The 21051-nt window shown below is 46.3% G+C and overlaps 20 non-coding genes across 20 annotated transcripts; all 20 read right to left on the bottom strand.

The window, feature by feature from the left end:
- Positions 1-663: 663 nt before the first annotated feature.
- trnas-aga (transfer RNA serine (anticodon AGA)) lies at positions 664-745 on the bottom strand. The gene has a single exon. It is a non-coding gene; the product is annotated as a tRNA-Ser (tRNA).
- A 575-nt stretch (positions 746-1320) lies between these two features.
- On the bottom strand, positions 1321-1392 carry trnag-ucc (transfer RNA glycine (anticodon UCC)). Its single transcript has one exon. It is a non-coding gene; the product is annotated as a tRNA-Gly (tRNA).
- Positions 1393-2746: 1354 nt separating this feature from the next.
- Positions 2747-2828, bottom strand: trnas-aga (transfer RNA serine (anticodon AGA)). Its single transcript has one exon. It is a non-coding gene; the product is annotated as a tRNA-Ser (tRNA).
- Positions 2829-3403: 575 nt separating this feature from the next.
- Positions 3404-3475, bottom strand: trnag-ucc (transfer RNA glycine (anticodon UCC)). Its single transcript has one exon. It is a non-coding gene; the product is annotated as a tRNA-Gly (tRNA).
- Positions 3476-4829: 1354 nt separating this feature from the next.
- On the bottom strand, positions 4830-4911 carry trnas-aga (transfer RNA serine (anticodon AGA)). The gene has a single exon. It is a non-coding gene; the product is annotated as a tRNA-Ser (tRNA).
- A 575-nt stretch (positions 4912-5486) lies between these two features.
- On the bottom strand, positions 5487-5558 carry trnag-ucc (transfer RNA glycine (anticodon UCC)). Its single transcript has one exon. It is a non-coding gene; the product is annotated as a tRNA-Gly (tRNA).
- A 1354-nt stretch (positions 5559-6912) lies between these two features.
- trnas-aga (transfer RNA serine (anticodon AGA)) lies at positions 6913-6994 on the bottom strand. Its single transcript has one exon. It is a non-coding gene; the product is annotated as a tRNA-Ser (tRNA).
- Positions 6995-7569: 575 nt separating this feature from the next.
- On the bottom strand, positions 7570-7641 carry trnag-ucc (transfer RNA glycine (anticodon UCC)). The gene has a single exon. It is a non-coding gene; the product is annotated as a tRNA-Gly (tRNA).
- Positions 7642-8995: 1354 nt separating this feature from the next.
- Positions 8996-9077, bottom strand: trnas-aga (transfer RNA serine (anticodon AGA)). Its single transcript has one exon. It is a non-coding gene; the product is annotated as a tRNA-Ser (tRNA).
- A 575-nt stretch (positions 9078-9652) lies between these two features.
- Positions 9653-9724, bottom strand: trnag-ucc (transfer RNA glycine (anticodon UCC)). Its single transcript has one exon. It is a non-coding gene; the product is annotated as a tRNA-Gly (tRNA).
- A 1354-nt stretch (positions 9725-11078) lies between these two features.
- Positions 11079-11160, bottom strand: trnas-aga (transfer RNA serine (anticodon AGA)). Its single transcript has one exon. It is a non-coding gene; the product is annotated as a tRNA-Ser (tRNA).
- A 575-nt stretch (positions 11161-11735) lies between these two features.
- Positions 11736-11807, bottom strand: trnag-ucc (transfer RNA glycine (anticodon UCC)). Its single transcript has one exon. It is a non-coding gene; the product is annotated as a tRNA-Gly (tRNA).
- Positions 11808-13161: 1354 nt separating this feature from the next.
- trnas-aga (transfer RNA serine (anticodon AGA)) lies at positions 13162-13243 on the bottom strand. The gene has a single exon. It is a non-coding gene; the product is annotated as a tRNA-Ser (tRNA).
- A 575-nt stretch (positions 13244-13818) lies between these two features.
- trnag-ucc (transfer RNA glycine (anticodon UCC)) lies at positions 13819-13890 on the bottom strand. Its single transcript has one exon. It is a non-coding gene; the product is annotated as a tRNA-Gly (tRNA).
- Positions 13891-15244: 1354 nt separating this feature from the next.
- Positions 15245-15326, bottom strand: trnas-aga (transfer RNA serine (anticodon AGA)). The gene has a single exon. It is a non-coding gene; the product is annotated as a tRNA-Ser (tRNA).
- Positions 15327-15901: 575 nt separating this feature from the next.
- Positions 15902-15973, bottom strand: trnag-ucc (transfer RNA glycine (anticodon UCC)). The gene has a single exon. It is a non-coding gene; the product is annotated as a tRNA-Gly (tRNA).
- Positions 15974-17327: 1354 nt separating this feature from the next.
- On the bottom strand, positions 17328-17409 carry trnas-aga (transfer RNA serine (anticodon AGA)). The gene has a single exon. It is a non-coding gene; the product is annotated as a tRNA-Ser (tRNA).
- Positions 17410-17984: 575 nt separating this feature from the next.
- Positions 17985-18056, bottom strand: trnag-ucc (transfer RNA glycine (anticodon UCC)). Its single transcript has one exon. It is a non-coding gene; the product is annotated as a tRNA-Gly (tRNA).
- A 1354-nt stretch (positions 18057-19410) lies between these two features.
- trnas-aga (transfer RNA serine (anticodon AGA)) lies at positions 19411-19492 on the bottom strand. The gene has a single exon. It is a non-coding gene; the product is annotated as a tRNA-Ser (tRNA).
- Positions 19493-20067: 575 nt separating this feature from the next.
- On the bottom strand, positions 20068-20139 carry trnag-ucc (transfer RNA glycine (anticodon UCC)). The gene has a single exon. It is a non-coding gene; the product is annotated as a tRNA-Gly (tRNA).
- Positions 20140-21051: the final 912 nt, after the last annotated feature.

The raw sequence follows: 21051 nt of genomic DNA on the forward strand, positions 1-21051 counted from the left end.
TGACTGTGCTCTGGATGCAGCGTTTTGGAAAACAGTGTAAAGGCTTTTCAGGAAGCTTTTAGGACACTGTGAAAATACTGAATTTGAATAGTGGAGGCTAGAAGTAGTGAATGTATCCTTCCTCTCTATCATTAGATGGAGAGAGTGTACAAAGGCCGGCATAGTGGGTCTGTGGCCACTCTTGCTTGCGCTTTTGCGTGTCTGTCAGCCAGCTGTGGAGAAGAGCAAAGTTTTTACATGCAAAGAGCTGTAGTGAAAAGCAGTGTTCCAAACAATGAAATGTGTCCACTCCTTGTGCTTTTCATGCAGTAATGTTTGAAGCTATTTCTGCTGTTGTCCCATTCCCGGTGAAATCCGCTGTGCCTCCAATCCCGATCCTCTTGCAAAGCAATCAGCATTTGTCAGACGCATGAGTCATTGGCGGTACTCAGACTGGATCCTGGACGACTACACGGGGGAACGTGTGGGGTGGCTAAGAGACCAATTGAAGGATGCCATGTTTACTGAATATGTGCCTAATTTTGTCAGGACATAGCTGGGTCCATTGCTTCTGCGTGCTCTATTTTCACAAGCAAAGGCCTGGCTCTTTCTCCTGGCACCTTCTCAGGTGATCTCCATGCCTTCTTCTCAAATCAACGTCTGGACTGGCGCAAAACAGTTGACCGTTGTCGACAGGATTCGAACCTGTGCGGGGAGACCCCAATGGATTTCTAGTCCATCGCCTTGACCGCTCGGCCACAACAACCACATTGGGCTGTGGAACTACATACTCGAAAGACATACGTCTTCCAAGTCCTACGCCACACATCTTTCAAGTAGGATGTGCACAACAACGGCCACGCTGGATTGTAAATGCGGTAGCTGCATGACTTTGGTGCGAAAGCTTGTGGTTTTGCAGTTCCGTGAGATTGGTGCAGCACAGCTGCGGTTGAAGCTAGCTGGCTGACATTAGCTTGCTTGTTTGCATGAACAGTAACACACACAGCTGATGATTTTGCCACCGCAAAGAGCTGATCAGTACATGGTTAGTAAAATGTTATCTTCATTCCAAACATTCAGCACAATATTTAAAGTGGGACTGGGTGTCTTTATGAAGAAATAACGTGTCCAATCCCAGTTTCATGTAAGAAGGTATAGGTATGAAGTGATGAGAAGTCAAAGCCTGTTTGAACAGTGTCTTTACACAGCAAACGGTAGCAGCGAGGCCGATGAAGAATGCACCTGGCCTGACATTGTAAGCATTTGCAGAAAGAGCGGAGAACGTTTTTAGTGTAAAATAGTACGCAGCCCACATGCTTGAACAGCACTGCGAATGGCAACTGCGATGGCCGGGAATCGAACCCGGGTCAACTGCTTGGAAGGCAGCTATGCTCGCCACTATACCACCATCGCTGTGAAAGACTACAACATCACTGATTCATTGTCCGGCTTATACAGATTTTCAGGACAATTAACAAGGTGGGCATTGTGATTACTCGCTTGTCAGGTTCTAAACTGGTCAAAAGGTAGATCACTAAAAAGACTAGTGCTTTCATGCAACTGCACATTTAATCTCATCAGCAAAGCTTCTTTGCTACTCAAGTGTGGCCTCTCACGCATTTAAACTCTTGCGTGATTTTTAGCACCTTGAGAGTCGCAATGGTCACGCGAGTTCTTCAGGTCACAGCAGACAAGGTGAGAATAGGTGTGAATCTGTCTTGGGACGAATCTGGGACGAGGACGTCTTTGGCTCCTCTTTCAAGTTATTGGACTTTGGCAAAAAGGTTTTACGCTTAATTCAAAAATGAGAGCAAGTGTCTGTGTCCCGAATACAAAGTGGGAGCTGGTTCCACAGAGAGGGGCCTGAAAAGTGATGGCTCTGCCTTCCATTGCACTTTAAAATCCCCTCGGAAGCCAGCAGTCTGAGAGCAAAGCACTCTGTTGGGATGATATGGCACTGTGAGATCTTGTAGACAAAATTGGTGGTGATTATTCAAGACCTTGTGTGTGAGGGCAAGTATTTGGATTTTTATTTGGGATTTAATTGGGAGCCAATGAAGAGAGAAGTCCATATGGGGGAAATCTACTCTGTCCTTCCAGTCCCTGACTGTGCTCTGGATGCAGCGTTTTGGAAAACAGTGTAAAGGCTTTTCAGGAAGCTTTTAGGACACTGTGAAAATACTGAATTTGAATAGTGGAGGCTAGAAGTAGTGAATGTATCCTTCCTCTCTATCATTAGATGGAGAGAGTGTACAAAGGCCGGCATAGTGGGTCTGTGGCCACTCTTGCTTGCGCTTTTGCGTGTCTGTCAGCCAGCTGTGGAGAAGAGCAAAGTTTTTACATGCAAAGAGCTGTAGTGAAAAGCAGTGTTCCAAACAATGAAATGTGTCCACTCCTTGTGCTTTTCATGCAGTAATGTTTGAAGCTATTTCTGCTGTTGTCCCATTCCCGGTGAAATCCGCTGTGCCTCCAATCCCGATCCTCTTGCAAAGCAATCAGCATTTGTCAGACGCATGAGTCATTGGCGGTACTCAGACTGGATCCTGGACGACTACACGGGGGAACGTGTGGGGTGGCTAAGAGACCAATTGAAGGATGCCATGTTTACTGAATATGTGCCTAATTTTGTCAGGACATAGCTGGGTCCATTGCTTCTGCGTGCTCTATTTTCACAAGCAAAGGCCTGGCTCTTTCTCCTGGCACCTTCTCAGGTGATCTCCATGCCTTCTTCTCAAATCAACGTCTGGACTGGCGCAAAACAGCTGACCGTTGTCGACAGGATTCGAACCTGTGCGGGGAGACCCCAATGGATTTCTAGTCCATCGCCTTGACCGCTCGGCCACAACAACCACATTGGGCTGTGGAACTACATACTCGAAAGACATACGTCTTCCAAGTCCTACGCCACACATCTTTCAAGTAGGATGTGCACAACAACGGCCACGCTGGATTGTAAATGCGGTAGCTGCATGACTTTGGTGCGAAAGCTTGTGGTTTTGCAGTTCCGTGAGATTGGTGCAGCACAGCTGCGGTTGAAGCTAGCTGGCTGACATTAGCTTGCTTGTTTGCATGAACAGTAACACACACAGCTGATGATTTTGCCACCGCAAAGAGCTGATCAGTACATGGTTAGTAAAATGTTATCTTCATTCCAAACATTCAGCACAATATTTAAAGTGGGACTGGGTGTCTTTATGAAGAAATAACGTGTCCAATCCCAGTTTCATGTAAGAAGGTATAGGTATGAAGTGATGAGAAGTCAAAGCCTGTTTGAACAGTGTCTTTACACAGCAAACGGTAGCAGCGAGGCCGATGAAGAATGCACCTGGCCTGACATTGTAAGCATTTGCAGAAAGAGCGGAGAACGTTTTTAGTGTAAAATAGTACGCAGCCCACATGCTTGAACAGCACTGCGAATGGCAACTGCGATGGCCGGGAATCGAACCCGGGTCAACTGCTTGGAAGGCAGCTATGCTCGCCACTATACCACCATCGCTGTGAAAGACTACAACATCACTGATTCATTGTCCGGCTTATACAGATTTTCAGGACAATTAACAAGGTGGGCATTGTGATTACTCGCTTGTCAGGTTCTAAACTGGTCAAAAGGTAGATCACTAAAAAGACTAGTGCTTTCATGCAACTGCACATTTAATCTCATCAGCAAAGCTTCTTTGCTACTCAAGTGTGGCCTCTCACGCATTTAAACTCTTGCGTGATTTTTAGCACCTTGAGAGTCGCAATGGTCACGCGAGTTCTTCAGGTCACAGCAGACAAGGTGAGAATAGGTGTGAATCTGTCTTGGGACGAATCTGGGACGAGGACGTCTTTGGCTCCTCTTTCAAGTTATTGGACTTTGGCAAAAAGGTTTTACGCTTAATTCAAAAATGAGAGCAAGTGTTTGTGTCCTGAATACAAAGTGGGAGCTGGTTCCACAGAGAGGGGCCTGAAAAGTGATGGCTCTGCCTTCCATTGCACTTTAAAATCCCCTCGGAAGCCAGCAGTCTGAGAGCAAAGCACTCTGTTGGGATGATATGGCACTGTGAGATCTTGTAGACAAAATTGGTGGTGATTATTCAAGACCTTGTGTGTGAGGGCAAGTATTTGGATTTTTATTTGGGATTTAATTGGGAGCCAATGAAGAGAGAAGTCCATATGGGGGAAATCTACTCTGTCCTTCCAGTCCCTGACTGTGCTCTGGATGCAGCGTTTTGGAAAACAGTGTAAAGGCTTTTCAGGAAGCTTTTAGGACACTGTGAAAATACTGAATTTGAATAGTGGAGGCTAGAAGTAGTGAATGTATCCTTCCTCTCTATCATTAGATGGAGAGAGTGTACAAAGGCCGGCATAGTGGGTCTGTGGCCACTCTTGCTTGCGCTTTTGCGTGTCTGTCAGCCAGCTGTGGAGAAGAGCAAAGTTTTTACATGCAAAGAGCTGTAGTGAAAAGCAGTGTTCCAAACAATGAAATGTGTCCACTCCTTGTGCTTTTCATGCAGTAATGTTTGAAGCTATTTCTGCTGTTGTCCCATTCCCGGTGAAATCCGCTGTGCCTCCAATCCCGATCCTCTTGCAAAGCAATCAGCATTTGTCAGACGCATGAGTCATTGGCGGTACTCAGACTGGATCCTGGACGACTACACGGGGGAACGTGTGGGGTGGCTAAGAGACCAATTGAAGGATGCCATGTTTACTGAATATGTGCCTAATTTTGTCAGGACATAGCTGGGTCCATTGCTTCTGCGTGCTCTATTTTCACAAGCAAAGGCCTGGCTCTTTCTCCTGGCACCTTCTCAGGTGATCTCCATGCCTTCTTCTCAAATCAACGTCTGGACTGGCGCAAAACAGCTGACCGTTGTCGACAGGATTCGAACCTGTGCGGGGAGACCCCAATGGATTTCTAGTCCATCGCCTTGACCGCTCGGCCACAACAACCACATTGGGCTGTGGAACTACATACTCGAAAGACATACGTCTTCCAAGTCCTACGCCACACATCTTTCAAGTAGGATGTGCACAACAACGGCCACGCTGGATTGTAAATGCGGTAGCTGCATGACTTTGGTGCGAAAGCTTGTGGTTTTGCAGTTCCGTGAGATTGGTGCAGCACAGCTGCGGTTGAAGCTAGCTGGCTGACATTAGCTTGCTTGTTTGCATGAACAGTAACACACACAGCTGATGATTTTGCCACCGCAAAGAGCTGATCAGTACATGGTTAGTAAAATGTTATCTTCATTCCAAACATTCAGCACAATATTTAAAGTGGGACTGGGTGTCTTTATGAAGAAATAACGTGTCCAATCCCAGTTTCATGTAAGAAGGTATAGGTATGAAGTGATGAGAAGTCAAAGCCTGTTTGAACAGTGTCTTTACACAGCAAACGGTAGCAGCGAGGCCGATGAAGAATGCACCTGGCCTGACATTGTAAGCATTTGCAGAAAGAGCGGAGAACGTTTTTAGTGTAAAATAGTACGCAGCCCACATGCTTGAACAGCACTGCGAATGGCAACTGCGATGGCCGGGAATCGAACCCGGGTCAACTGCTTGGAAGGCAGCTATGCTCGCCACTATACCACCATCGCTGTGAAAGACTACAACATCACTGATTCATTGTCCGGCTTATACAGATTTTCAGGACAATTAACAAGGTGGGCATTGTGATTACTCGCTTGTCAGGTTCTAAACTGGTCAAAAGGTAGATCACTAAAAAGACTAGTGCTTTCATGCAACTGCACATTTAATCTCATCAGCAAAGCTTCTTTGCTACTCAAGTGTGGCCTCTCACGCATTTAAACTCTTGCGTGATTTTTAGCACCTTGAGAGTCGCAATGGTCACGCGAGTTCTTCAGGTCACAGCAGACAAGGTGAGAATAGGTGTGAATCTGTCTTGGGACGAATCTGGGACGAGGACGTCTTTGGCTCCTCTTTCAAGTTATTGGACTTTGGCAAAAAGGTTTTACGCTTAATTCAAAAATGAGAGCAAGTGTTTGTGTCCTGAATACAAAGTGGGAGCTGGTTCCACAGAGAGGGGCCTGAAAAGTGATGGCTCTGCCTTCCATTGCACTTTAAAATCCCCTCGGAAGCCAGCAGTCTGAGAGCAAAGCACTCTGTTGGGATGATATGGCACTGTGAGATCTTGTAGACAAAATTGGTGGTGATTATTCAAGACCTTGTGTGTGAGGGCAAGTATTTGGATTTTTATTTGGGATTTAATTGGGAGCCAATGAAGAGAGAAGTCCATATGGGGGAAATCTACTCTGTCCTTCCAGTCCCTGACTGTGCTCTGGATGCAGCGTTTTGGAAAACAGTGTAAAGGCTTTTCAGGAAGCTTTTAGGACACTGTGAAAATACTGAATTTGAATAGTGGAGGCTAGAAGTAGTGAATGTATCCTTCCTCTCTATCATTAGATGGACAGAGTGTACAAAGGCCGGCATAGTGGGTCTGTGGCCACTCTTGCTTGCGCTTTTGCGTGTCCGTCAGCCAGCTGTGGAGAAGAGCAAAGTTTTTACATGCAAAGAGCTGTAGTGAAAAGCAGTGTTCCAAACAATGAAATGTGTCCACTCCTTGTGCTTTTCATGCAGTAATGTTTGAAGCTATTTCTGCTGTTGTCCCATTCCCGGTGAAATCCGCTGTGCCTCCAATCCCGATCCTCTTGCAAAGCAATTAGCATTTGTCAGACGCATGAGTCATTGGCGGTACTCAGACTGGATCCTGGACGACTACACGGGGGAACGTGTGGGGTGGCTAAGAGACCAATTGAAGGATGCCATGTTTACTGAATATGTGCCTAATTTTGTCAGGACATAGCTGGGTCCATTGCTTCTGCGTGCTCTATTTTCACAAGCAAAGGCCTGGCTCTTTCTCCTGGCACCTTCTCAGGTGATCTCCATGCCTTCTTCTCAAATCAACGTCTGGACTGGCGCAAAACAGCTGACCGTTGTCGACAGGATTCGAACCTGTGCGGGGAGACCCCAATGGATTTCTAGTCCATCGCCTTGACCGCTCGGCCACAACAACCACATTGGGCTGTGGAACTACATACTCGAAAGACATACGTCTTCCAAGTCCTACGCCACACATCTTTCAAGTAGGATGTGCACAACAACGGCCACGCTGGATTGTAAATGCGGTAGCTGCATGACTTTGGTGCGAAAGCTTGTGGTTTTGCAGTTCCGTGAGATTGGTGCAGCACAGCTGCGGTTGAAGCTAGCTGGCTGACATTAGCTTGCTTGTTTGCATGAACAGTAACACACACAGCTGATGATTTTGCCACCGCAAAGAGCTGATCAGTACATGGTTAGTAAAATGTTATCTTCATTCCAAACATTCAGCACAATATTTAAAGTGGGACTGGGTGTCTTTATGAAGAAATAACGTGTCCAATCCCAGTTTCATGTAAGAAGGTATAGGTATGAAGTGATGAGAAGTCAAAGCCTGTTTGAACAGTGTCTTTACACAGCAAACGGTAGCAGCGAGGCCGATGAAGAATGCACCTGGCCTGACATTGTAAGCATTTGCAGAAAGAGCGGAGAACGTTTTTAGTGTAAAATAGTACGCAGCCCACATGCTTGAACAGCACTGCGAATGGCAACTGCGATGGCCGGGAATCGAACCCGGGTCAACTGCTTGGAAGGCAGCTATGCTCGCCACTATACCACCATCGCTGTGAAAGACTACAACATCACTGATTCATTGTCCGGCTTATACAGATTTTCAGGACAATTAACAAGGTGGGCATTGTGATTACTCGCTTGTCAGGTTCTAAACTGGTCAAAAGGTAGATCACTAAAAAGACTAGTGCTTTCATGCAACTGCACATTTAATCTCATCAGCAAAGCTTCTTTGCTACTCAAGTGTGGCCTCTCACGCATTTAAACTCTTGCGTGATTTTTAGCACCTTGAGAGTCGCAATGGTCACGCGAGTTCTTCAGGTCACAGCAGACAAGGTGAGAATAGGTGTGAATCTGTCTTGGGACGAATCTGGGACGAGGACGTCTTTGGCTCCTCTTTCAAGTTATTGGACTTTGGCAAAAAGGTTTTACGCTTAATTCAAAAATGAGAGCAAGTGTCTGTGTCCCGAATACAAAGTGGGAGCTGGTTCCACAGAGAGGGGCCTGAAAAGTGATGGCTCTGCCTTCCATTGCACTTTAAAATCCCCTCGGAAGCCAGCAGTCTGAGAGCAAAGCACTCTGTTGGGATGATATGGCACTGTGAGATCTTGTAGACAAAATTGGTGGTGATTATTCAAGACCTTGTGTGTGAGGGCAAGTATTTGGATTTTTATTTGGGATTTAATTGGGAGCCAATGAAGAGAGAAGTCCATATGGGGGAAATCTACTCTGTCCTTCCAGTCCCTGACTGTGCTCTGGATGCAGCGTTTTGGAAAACAGTGTAAAGGCTTTTCAGGAAGCTTTTAGGACACTGTGAAAATACTGAATTTGAATAGTGGAGGCTAGAAGTAGTGAATGTATCCTTCCTCTCTATCATTAGATGGAGAGAGTGTACAAAGGCCGGCATAGTGGGTCTGTGGCCACTCTTGCTTGCGCTTTTGCGTGTCTGTCAGCCAGCTGTGGAGAAGAGCAAAGTTTTTACATGCAAAGAGCTGTAGTGAAAAGCAGTGTTCCAAACAATGAAATGTGTCCACTCCTTGTGCTTTTCATGCAGTAATGTTTGAAGCTATTTCTGCTGTTGTCCCATTCCCGGTGAAATCCGCTGTGCCTCCAATCCCGATCCTCTTGCAAAGCAATCAGCATTTGTCAGACGCATGAGTCATTGGCGGTACTCAGACTGGATCCTGGACGACTACACGGGGGAACGTGTGGGGTGGCTAAGAGACCAATTGAAGGATGCCATGTTTACTGAATATGTGCCTAATTTTGTCAGGACATAGCTGGGTCCATTGCTTCTGCGTGCTCTATTTTCACAAGCAAAGGCCTGGCTCTTTCTCCTGGCACCTTCTCAGGTGATCTCCATGCCTTCTTCTCAAATCAACGTCAGGACTGGCGCAAAACAGCTGACCGTTGTCGACAGGATTCGAACCTGTGCGGGGAGACCCCAATGGATTTCTAGTCCATCGCCTTGACCGCTCGGCCACAACAACCACATTGGGCTGTGGAAATACATACTCGAAAGACATACGTCTTCCAAGTCCTACGCCACACATCTTTCAAGTAGGATGTGCACAACAACGGCCACGCTGGATTGTAAATGCGGTAGCTGCATGACTTTGGTGCGAAAGCTTGTGGTTTTGCAGTTCCGTGAGATTGGTGCAGCACAGCTGCGGTTGAAGCTAGCTGGCTGACATTAGCTTGCTTGTTTGCATGAACAGTAACACACACAGCTGATGATTTTGCCACCGCAAAGAGCTGATCAGTACATGGTTAGTAAAATGTTATCTTCATTCCAAACATTCAGCACAATATTTAAAGTGGGACTGGGTGTCTTTATGAAGAAATAACGTGTCCAATCCCAGTTTCATGTAAGAAGGTATAGGTATGAAGTGATGAGAAGTCAAAGCCTGTTTGAACAGTGTCTTTACACAGCAAACGGTAGCAGCGAGGCCGATGAAGAATGCACCTGGCCTGACATTGTAAGCATTTGCAGAAAGAGCGGAGAACGTTTTTAGTGTAAAATAGTACGCAGCCCACATGCTTGAACAGCACTGCGAATGGCAACTGCGATGGCCGGGAATCGAACCCGGGTCAACTGCTTGGAAGGCAGCTATGCTCGCCACTATACCACCATCGCTGTGAAAGACTACAACATCACTGATTCATTGTCCGGCTTATACAGATTTTCAGGACAATTAACAAGGTGGGCATTGTGATTACTCGCTTGTCAGGTTCTAAACTGGTCAAAAGGTAGATCACTAAAAAGACTAGTGCTTTCATGCAACTGCACATTTAATCTCATCAGCAAAGCTTCTTTGCTACTCAAGTGTGGCCTCTCACGCATTTAAACTCTTGCGTGATTTTTAGCACCTTGAGAGTCGCAATGGTCACGCGAGTTCTTCAGGTCACAGCAGACAAGGTGAGAATAGGTGTGAATCTGTCTTGGGACGAATCTGGGACGAGGACGTCTTTGGCTCCTCTTTCAAGTTATTGGACTTTGGCAAAAAGGTTTTACGCTTAATTCAAAAATGAGAGCAAGTGTCTGTGTCCCGAATACAAAGTGGGAGCTGGTTCCACAGAGAGGGGCCTGAAAAGTGATGGCTCTGCCTTCCATTGCACTTTAAAATCCCCTCGGAAGCCAGCAGTCTGAGAGCAAAGCACTCTGTTGGGATGATATGGCACTGTGAGATCTTGTAGACAAAATTGGTGGTGATTATTCAAGACCTTGTGTGTGAGGGCAAGTATTTGGATTTTTATTTGGGATTTAATTGGGAGCCAATGAAGAGAGAAGTCCATATGGGGGAAATCTACTCTGTCCTTCCAGTCCCTGACTGTGCTCTGGATGCAGCGTTTTGGAAAACAGTGTAAAGGCTTTTCAGGAAGCTTTTAGGACACTGTGAAAATACTGAATTTGAATAGTGGAGGCTAGAAGTAGTGAATGTATCCTTCCTCTCTATCATTAGATGGAGAGAGTGTACAAAGGCCGGCATAGTGGGTCTGTGGCCACTCTTGCTTGCGCTTTTGCGTGTCTGTCAGCCAGCTGTGGAGAAGAGCAAAGTTTTTACATGCAAAGAGCTGTAGTGAAAAGCAGTGTTCCAAACAATGAAATGTGTCCACTCCTTGTGCTTTTCATGCAGTAATGTTTGAAGCTATTTCTGCTGTTGTCCCATTCCCGGTGAAATCCGCTGTGCCTCCAATCCCGATCCTCTTGCAAAGCAATCAGCATTTGTCAGACGCATGAGTCATTGGCGGTACTCAGACTGGATCCTGGACGACTACACGGGGGAACGTGTGGGGTGGCTAAGAGACCAATTGAAGGATGCCATGTTTACTGAATATGTGCCTAATTTTGTCAGGACATAGCTGGGTCCATTGCTTCTGCGTGCTCTATTTTCACAAGCAAAGGCCTGGCTCTTTCTCCTGGCACCTTCTCAGGTGATCTCCATGCCTTCTTCTCAAATCAACGTCTGGACTGGCGCAAAACAGCTGACCGTTGTCGACAGGATTCGAACCTGTGCGGGGAGACCCCAATGGATTTCTAGTCCATCGCCTTGACCGCTCGGCCACAACAACCACATTGGGCTGTGGAACTACATACTCGAAAGACATACGTCTTCCAAGTCCTACGCCACACATCTTTCAAGTAGGATGTGCACAACAACGGCCACGCTGGATTGTAAATGCGGTAGCTGCATGACTTTGGTGCGAAAGCTTGTGGTTTTGCAGTTCCGTGAGATTGGTGCAGCACAGCTGCGGTTGAAGCTAGCTGGCTGACATTAGCGTGCTTGTTTGCATGAACAGTAACACACACAGCTGATGATTTTGCCACCGCAAAGAGCTGATCAGTACATGGTTAGTAAAATGTTATCTTCATTCCAAACATTCAGCACAATATTTAAAGTGGGACTGGGTGTCTTTATGAAGAAGTAGCGTGTCCAATCCCAGTTTCATGTAAGAAGGTATAGGTATGAAGTGATGAGAAGTCAAAGCCTGTTTGAACAGTGTCTTTACACAGCAAACGGTAGCAGCGAGGCCGATGAAGAATGCACCTGGCCTGACATTGTAAGCATTTGCAGAAAGAGCGGAGAACGTTTTTAGTGTAAAATAGTACGCAGCCCACATGCTTGAACAGCACTGCGAGTGGCAACTGCGATGGCCGGGAATCGAACCCGGGTCAACTGCTTGGAAGGCAGCTATGCTCGCCACTATACCACCATCGCTGTGAAAGACTACAACATCACTGATTCATTGTCCGGCTTATACAGATTTTCAGGACAATTAACAAGGTGGGCATTGTGATTACTCGCTTGTCAGGTTCTAAACTGGTCAAAAGGTAGATCACTAAAAAGACTAGTGCTTTCATGCAACTGCACATTTAATCTCATCAGCAAAGCTTCTTTGCTACTCAAGTGTGGCCTCTCACGCATTTAAACTCTTGCGTGATTTTTAGCACCTTGAGAGTCGCAATGGTCACGCGAGTTCTTCAGGTCACAGCAGACAAGGTGAGAATAGGTGTGAATCTGTCTTGGGACGAATCTGGGACGAGGACGTCTTTGGCTCCTCTTTCAAGTTATTGGACTTTGGCAAAAAGGTTTTACGCTTAATTCAAAAATGAGAGCAAGTGTTTGTGTCCTGAATACAAAGTGGGAGCTGGTTCCACAGAGAGGGGCCTGAAAAGTGATGGCTCTGCCTTCCATTGCACTTTAAAATCCCCTCGGAAGCCAGCAGTCTGAGAGCAAAGCACTCTGTTGGGATGATATGGCACTGTGAGATCTTGTAGACAAAATTGGTGGTGATTATTCAAGACCTTCTGTGTGAGGGCAAGTATTTGGATTTTTATTTGGGATTTAATTGGGAGCCAATGAAGAGAGAAGTCCATATGGGGGAAATCTACTCTGTCCTTCCAGTCCCTGACTGTGCTCTGGATGCAGCGTTTTGGAAAACAGTGTAAAGGCTTTTCAGGAAGCTTTTAGGACACTGTGAAAATACTGAATTTGAATAGTGGAGGCTAGAAGTAGTGAATGTATCCTTCCTCTCTATCATTAGATGGACAGAGTGTACAAAGGCCGGCATAGTGGGTCTGTGGCCACTCTTGCTTGCGCTTTTGCGTGTCCGTCAGCCAGCTGTGGAGAAGAGCAAAGTTTTTACATGCAAAGAGCTGTAGTGAAAAGCAGTGTTCCAAACAATGAAATGTGTCCACTCCTTGTGCTTTTCATGCAGTAATGTTTGAAGCTATTTCTGCTGTTGTCCCATTCCCGGTGAAATCCGCTGTGCCTCCAATCCCGATCCTCTTGCAAAGCAATCAGCATTTGTCAGACGCATGAGTCATTGGCGGTACTCAGACTGGATCCTGGACGACTACACGGGGGAACGTGTGGGGTGGCTAAGAGACCAATTGAAGGATGCCATGTTTACTGAATATGTGCCTAATTTTGTCAGGACATAGCTGGGTCCATTGCTTCTGCGTGCTCTATTTTCACAAGCAAAGGCCTGGCTCTTTCTCCTGGCACCTTCTCAGGTGATCTCCATGCCTTCTTCTCAAATCAACGTCTGGACTGGCGCAAAACAGCTGACCGTTGTCGACAGGATTCGAACCTGTGCGGGGAGACCCCAATGGATTTCTAGTCCATCGCCTTGACCGCTCGGCCACAACAACCACATTGGGCTGTGGAAATACATACTCGAAAGACATACGTCTTCCAAGTCCTACGCCACACATCTTTCAAGTAGGATGTGCACAACAACGGCCACGCTGGATTGTAAATGCGGTAGCTGCATGACTTTGGTGCGAAAGCTTGTGGTTTTGCAGTTCCGTGAGATTGGTGCAGCACAGCTGCGGTTGAAGCTAGCTGGCTGACATTAGCTTGCTTGTTTGCATGAACAGTAACACACACAGCTGATGATTTTGCCACCGCAAAGAGCTGATCAGTACATGGTTAGTAAAATGTTATCTTCATTCCAAACATTCAGCACAATATTTAAAGTGGGACTGGGTGTCTTTATGAAGAAATAACGTGTCCAATCCCAGTTTCATGTAAGAAGGTATAGGTATGAAGTGATGAGAAGTCAAAGCCTGTTTGAACAGTGTCTTTACACAGCAAACGGTAGCAGCGAGGCCGATGAAGAATGCACCTGGCCTGACATTGTAAGCATTTGCAGAAAGAGCGGAGAACGTTTTTAGTGTAAAAAAGTACGCAGCCCACATGCTTGAACAGCACTGCGAATGGCAACTGCGATGGCCGGGAATCGAACCCGGGTCAACTGCTTGGAAGGTAGCTATGCTCGCCACTATACCACCATCGCTGTGAAAGACTACAACATCACTGATTCATTGTCCGGCTTATACAGATTTTCAGGACAATTAACAAGGTGGGCATTGTGATTACTCGCTTGTCAGGTTCTAAACTGGTCAAAAGGTAGATCACTAAAAAGACTAGTGCTTTCATGCAACTGCACATTTAATCTCATCAGCAAAGCTTCTTTGCTACTCAAGTGTGGCCTCTCACGCATTTAAACTCTTGCGTGATTTTTAGCACCTTGAGAGTCGCAATGGTCACGCGAGTTCTTCAGGTCACAGCAGACAAGGTGAGAATAGGTGTGAATCTGTCTTGGGACGAATCTGGGACGAGGACGTCTTTGGCTCCTCTTTCAAGTTATTGGACTTTGGCAAAAAGGTTTTACGCTTAATTCAAAAATGAGAGCAAGTGTCTGTGTCCCGAATACAAAGTGGGAGCTGGTTCCACAGAGAGGGGCCTGAAAAGTGATGGCTCTGCCTTCCATTGCACTTTAAAATCCCCTCGGAAGCCAGCAGTCTGAGAGCAAAGCACTCTGTTGGGATGATATGGCACTGTGAGATCTTGTAGACAAAATTGGTGGTGATTATTCAAGACCTTGTGTGTGAGGGCAAGTATTTGGATTTTTATTTGGGATTTAATTGGGAGCCAATGAAGAGAGAAGTCCATATGGGGGAAATCTACTCTGTCCTTCCAGTCCCTGACTGTGCTCTGGATGCAGCGTTTTGGAAAACAGTGTAAAGGCTTTTCAGGAAGCTTTTAGGACACTGTGAAAATACTGAATTTGAATAGTGGAGGCTAGAAGTAGTGAATGTATCCTTCCTCTCTATCATTAGATGGAGAGAGTGTACAAAGGCCGGCATAGTGGGTCTGTGGCCACTCTTGCTTGCGCTTTTGCGTGTCTGTCAGCCAGCTGTGGAGAAGAGCAAAGTTTTTACATGCAAAGAGCTGTAGTGAAAAGCAGTGTTCCAAACAATGAAATGTGTCCACTCCTTGTGCTTTTCATGCAGTAATGTTTGAAGCTATTTCTGCTGTTGTCCCATTCCCGGTGAAATCCGCTGTGCCTCCAATCCCGATCCTCTTGCAAAGCAATCAGCATTTGTCAGACGCATGAGTCATTGGCGGTACTCAGACTGGATCCTGGACGACTACATGGGGGAACGTGTGGGGTGGCTAAGAGACCAATTGAAGGATGCCATGTTTACTGAATATGTGCCTAATTTTGTCAGGACATAGCTGGGTCCATTGCTTCTGCGTGCTCTATTTTCACAAGCAAAGGCCTGGCTCTTTCTCCTGGCACCTTCTCAGGTGATCTCCATGCCTTCTTCTCAAATCAACGTCTGGACTGGCGCAAAACAGCTGACCGTTGTCGACAGGATTCGAACCTGTGCGGGGAGACCCCAATGGATTTCTAGTCCATCGCCTTGACCGCTCGGCCACAACAACCACATTGGGCTGTGGAACTACATACTCGAAAGACATACGTCTTCCAAGTCCTACGCCACACATCTTTCAAGTAGGATGTGCACAACAACGGCCACGCTGGATTGTAAATGCGGTAGCTGCATGACTTTGGTGCGAAAGCTTGTGGTTTTGCAGTTCCGTGAGATTGGTGCAGCACAGCTGCGGTTGAAGCTAGCTGGCTGACATTAGCGTGCTTGTTTGCATGAACAGTAACACACACAGCTGATGATTTTGCCACCGCAAAGAGCTGATCAGTACATGGTTAGTAAAATGTTATCTTCATTCCAAACATTCAGCACAATATTTAAAGTGGGACTGGGTGTCTTTATGAAGAAGTAGCGTGTCCAATCCCAGTTTCATGTAAGAAGGTATAGGTATGAAGTGATGAGAAGTCAAAGCCTGTGTGAACAGTGTCTTTACACAGCAAACGGTAGCAGCGAGGCCGATGAAGAATGCACCTGGCCTGACATTGTAAGCATTTGCAGAAAGAGCGGAGAACGTTTTTAGTGTAAAATAGTACGCAGCCCACATGCTTGAACAGCACTGAGAGTGGCAACTGCGATGGCCGGGAATCGAACCCGGGTCAACTGCTTGGAAGGCAGCTATGCTCGCCACTATACCACCATCGCTGTGAAAGACTACAACATCACTGATTCATTGTCCGGCTTATACAGATTTTCAGGACAATTAACAAGGTGGGCATTGTGATTACTCGCTTGTCAGGTTCTAAACTGGTCAAAAGGTAGATCACTAAAAAGACTAGTGCTTTCATGCAACTGCACATTTAATCTCATCAGCAAAGCTTCTTTGCTACTCAAGTGTGGCCTCTCACGCATTTAAACTCTTGCGTGATTTTTAGCACCTTGAGAGTCGCAATGGTCACGCGAGTTCTTCAGGTCACAGCAGACAAGGTGAGAATAGGTGTGAATCTGTCTTGGGACGAATCTGGGACGAGGACGTCTTTGGCTCCTCTTTCAAGTTATTGGACTTTGGCAAAAAGGTTTTACGCTTAATTCAAAAATGAGAGCAAGTGTTTGTGTCCTGAATACAAAGTGGGAGCTGGTTCCACAGAGAGGGGCCTGAAAAGTGATGGCTCTGCCTTCCATTGCACTTTAAAATCCCCTCGGAAGCCAGCAGTCTGAGAGCAAAGCACTCTGTTGGGATGATATGGCACTGTGAGATCTTGTAGACAAAATTGGTGGTGATTATTCAAGACCTTCTGTGTGAGGGCAAGTATTTGGATTTTTATTTGGGATTTAATTGGGAGCCAATGAAGAGAGAAGTCCATATGGGGGAAATCTACTCTGTCCTTCCAGTCCCTGACTGTGCTCTGGATGCAGCGTTTTGGAAAACAGTGTAAAGGCTTTTCAGGAAGCTTTTAGGACACTGTGAAAATACTGAATTTGAATAGTGGAGGCTAGAAGTAGTGAATGTATCCTTCCTCTCTATCATTAGATGGAGAGAGTGTACAAAGGCCGGCATAGTGGGTCTGTGGCCACTCTTGCTTGCGCTTTTGCGTGTCCGTCAGCCAGCTGTGGAGAAGAGCAAAGTTTTTACATGCAAAGAGCTGTAGTGAAAAGCAGTGTTCCAAACAATGAAATGTGTCCACTCCTTGTGCTTTTCATGCAGTAATGTTTGAAGCTATTTCTGCTGTTGTCCCATTCCCGGTGAAATCCGCTGTGCCTCCAATCCCGATCCTCTTGCAAAGCAATCAGCATTTGTCAGACGCATGAGTCATTGGCGGTACTCAGACTGGATCCTGGACGACTACACGGGGGAACGTGTGGGGTGGCTAAGAGACCAATTGAAGGATGCCATGTTTACTGAATATGTGCCTAATTTTGTCAGGACATAGCTGGGTCCATTGCTTCTGCGTGCTCTATTTTCACAAGCAAAGGCCTGGCTCTTTCTCCTGGCACCTTCTCAGGTGATCTCCATGCCTTCTTCTCAAATCAACGTCTGGACTGGCGCAAAACAGCTGACCGTTGTCGACAGGATTCGAACCTGTGCGGGGAGACCCCAATGGATTTCTAGTCCATCGCCTTGACCGCTCGGCCACAACAACCACATTGGGCTGTGGAAATACATACTCGAAAGACATACGTCTTCCAAGTCCTACGCCACACATCTTTCAAGTAGGATGTGCACAACAACGGCCACGCTGGATTGTAAATGCGGTAGCTGCATGACTTTGGTGCGAAAGCTTGTGGTTTTGCAGTTCCGTGAGATTGGTGCAGCACAGCTGCGGTTGAAGCTAGCTGGCTGACATTAGCTTGCTTGTTTGCATGAACAGTAACACACACAGCTGATGATTTTGCCACCGCAAAGAGCTGATCAGTACATGGTTAGTAAAATGTTATCTTCATTCCAAACATTCAGCACAATATTTAAAGTGGGACTGGGTGTCTTTATGAAGAAATAACGTGTCCAATCCCAGTTTCATGTAAGAAGGTATAGGTATGAAGTGATGAGAAGTCAAAGCCTGTTTGAACAGTGTCTTTACACAGCAAACGGTAGCAGCGAGGCCGATGAAGAATGCACCTGGCCTGACATTGTAAGCATTTGCAGAAAGAGCGGAGAACGTTTTTAGTGTAAAATAGTACGCAGCCCACATGCTTGAACAGCACTGCGAATGGCAACTGCGATGGCCGGGAATCGAACCCGGGTCAACTGCTTGGAAGGCAGCTATGCTCGCCACTATACCACCATCGCTGTGAAAGACTACAACATCACTGATTCATTGTCCGGCTTATACAGATTTTCAGGACAATTAACAAGGTGGGCATTGTGATTACTCGCTTGTCAGGTTCTAAACTGGTCAAAAGGTAGATCACTAAAAAGACTAGTGCTTTCATGCAACTGCACATTTAATCTCATCAGCAAAGCTTCTTTGCTACTCAAGTGTGGCCTCTCACGCATTTAAACTCTTGCGTGATTTTTAGCACCTTGAGAGTCGCAATGGTCACGCGAGTTCTTCAGGTCACAGCAGACAAGGTGAGAATAGGTGTGAATCTGTCTTGGGACGAATCTGGGACGAGGACGTCTTTGGCTCCTCTTTCAAGTTATTGGACTTTGGCAAAAAGGTTTTACGCTTAATTCAAAAATGAGAGCAAGTGTCTGTGTCCCGAATACAAAGTGGGAGCTGGTTCCACAGAGAGGGGCCTGAAAAGTGATGGCTCTGCCTTCCATTGCACTTTAAAATCCCCTCGGAAGCCAGCAGTCTGAGAGCAAAGCACTCTGTTGGGATGATATGGCACTGTGAGATCTTGTAGACAAAATTGGTGGTGATTATTCAAGACCTTGTGTGTGAGGGCAAGTATTTGGATTTTTATTTGGGATTTAATTGGGAGCCAATGAAGAGAGAAGTCCATATGGGGGAAATCTACTCTGTCCTTCCAGTCCCTGACTGTGCTCTGGATGCAGCGTTTTGGAAAACAGTGTAAAGGCTTTTCAGGAAGCTTTTAGGACACTGTGAAAATACTGAATTTGAATAGTGGAGGCTAGAAGTAGTGAATGTATCCTTCCTCTCTATCATTAGATGGAGAGAGTGTACAAAGGCCGGCATAGTGGGTCTGTGGCCACTCTTGCTTGCGCTTTTGCGTGTCTGTCAGCCAGCTGTGGAGAAGAGCAAAGTTTTTACATGCAAAGAGCTGTAGTGAAAAGCAGTGTTCCAAACAATGAAATGTGTCCACTCCTTGTGCTTTTCATGCAGTAATGTTTGAAGCTATTTCTGCTGTTGTCCCATTCCCGGTGAAATCCGCTGTGCCTCCAATCCCGATCCTCTTGCAAAGCAATCAGCATTTGTCAGACGCATGAGTCATTGGCGGTACTCAGACTGGATCCTGGACGACTACATGGGGGAACGTGTGGGGTGGCTAAGAGACCAATTGAAGGATGCCATGTTTACTGAATATGTGCCTAATTTTGTCAGGACATAGCTGGGTCCATTGCTTCTGCGTGCTCTATTTTCACAAGCAAAGGCCTGGCTCTTTCTCCTGGCACCTTCTCAGGTGATCTCCATGCCTTCTTCTCAAATCAACGTCTGGACTGGCGCAAAACAGCTGACCGTTGTCGACAGGATTCGAACCTGTGCGGGGAGACCCCAATGGATTTCTAGTCCATCGCCTTGACCGCTCGGCCACAACAACCACATTGGGCTGTGGAACTACATACTCGAAAGACATACGTCTTCCAAGTCCTACGCCACACATCTTTCAAGTAGGATGTGCACAACAACGGCCACGCTGGATTGTAAATGCGGTAGCTGCATGACTTTGGTGCGAAAGCTTGTGGTTTTGCAGTTCCGTGAGATTGGTGCAGCACAGCTGCGGTTGAAGCTAGCTGGCTGACATTAGCGTGCTTGTTTGCATGAACAGTAACACACACAGCTGATGATTTTGCCACCGCAAAGAGCTGATCAGTACATGGTTAGTAAAATGTTATCTTCATTCCAAACATTCAGCACAATATTTAAAGTGGGACTGGGTGTCTTTATGAAGAAGTAGCGTGTCCAATCCCAGTTTCATGTAAGAAGGTATAGGTATGAAGTGATGAGAAGTCAAAGCCTGTGTGAACAGTGTCTTTACACAGCAAACGGTAGCAGCGAGGCCGATGAAGAATGCACCTGGCCTGACATTGTAAGCATTTGCAGAAAGAGCGGAGAACGTTTTTAGTGTAAAATAGTACGCAGCCCACATGCTTGAACAGCACTGAGAGTGGCAACTGCGATGGCCGGGAATCGAACCCGGGTCAACTGCTTGGAAGGCAGCTATGCTCGCCACTATACCACCATCGCTGTGAAAGACTACAACATCACTGATTCATTGTCCGGCTTATACAGATTTTCAGGACAATTAACAAGGTGGGCATTGTGATTACTCGCTTGTCAGGTTCTAAACTGGTCAAAAGGTAGATCACTAAAAAGACTAGTGCTTTCATGCAACTGCACATTTAATCTCATCAGCAAAGCTTCTTTGCTACTCAAGTGTGGCCTCTCACGCATTTAAACTCTTGCGTGATTTTTAGCACCTTGAGAGTCGCAATGGTCACGCGAGTTCTTCAGGTCACAGCAGACAAGGTGAGAATAGGTGTGAATCTGTCTTGGGACGAATCTGGGACGAGGACGTCTTTGGCTCCTCTTTCAAGTTATTGGACTTTGGCAAAAAGGTTTTACGCTTAATTCAAAAATGAGAGCAAGTGTTTGTGTCCTGAATACAAAGTGGGAGCTGGTTCCACAGAGAGGGGCCTGAAAAGTGATGGCTCTGCCTTCCATTGCACTTTAAAATCCCCTCGGAAGCCAGCAGTCTGAGAGCAAAGCACTCTGTTGGGATGATATGGCACTGTGAGATCTTGTAGACAAAATTGGTGGTGATTATTCAAGACCTTGTGTGTGAGGGCAAGTATTTGGATTTTTATTTGGGATTTAATTGGGAGCCAATGAAGAGAGAAGTCCATATGGGGGAAATCTACTCTGTCCTTCCAGTCCCTGACTGTGCTCTGGATGCAGCGTTTTGGAAAACAGTGTAAAGGCTTTTCAGGAAGCTTTTAGGACACTGTGAAAATACTGAATTTGAATAGTGGAGGCTAGAAGTAGTGAATGTATCCTTCCTCTCTATCATTAGATGGACAGAGTGTACAAAGGCCGGCATAGTGGGTCTGTGGCCACTCTTGCTTGCGCTTTTGCGTGTCCGTCAGCCAGCTGTGGAGA

This window comes from Copadichromis virginalis, linkage group LG9, assembly GCF_057382275.1.
Source record: "Copadichromis virginalis isolate Kocher_CV1m ecotype Utaka linkage group LG9, C_Virginalis_male_GT1.1, whole genome shotgun sequence".
NCBI lineage: Eukaryota > Metazoa > Chordata > Actinopteri > Cichliformes > Cichlidae > Copadichromis > Copadichromis virginalis.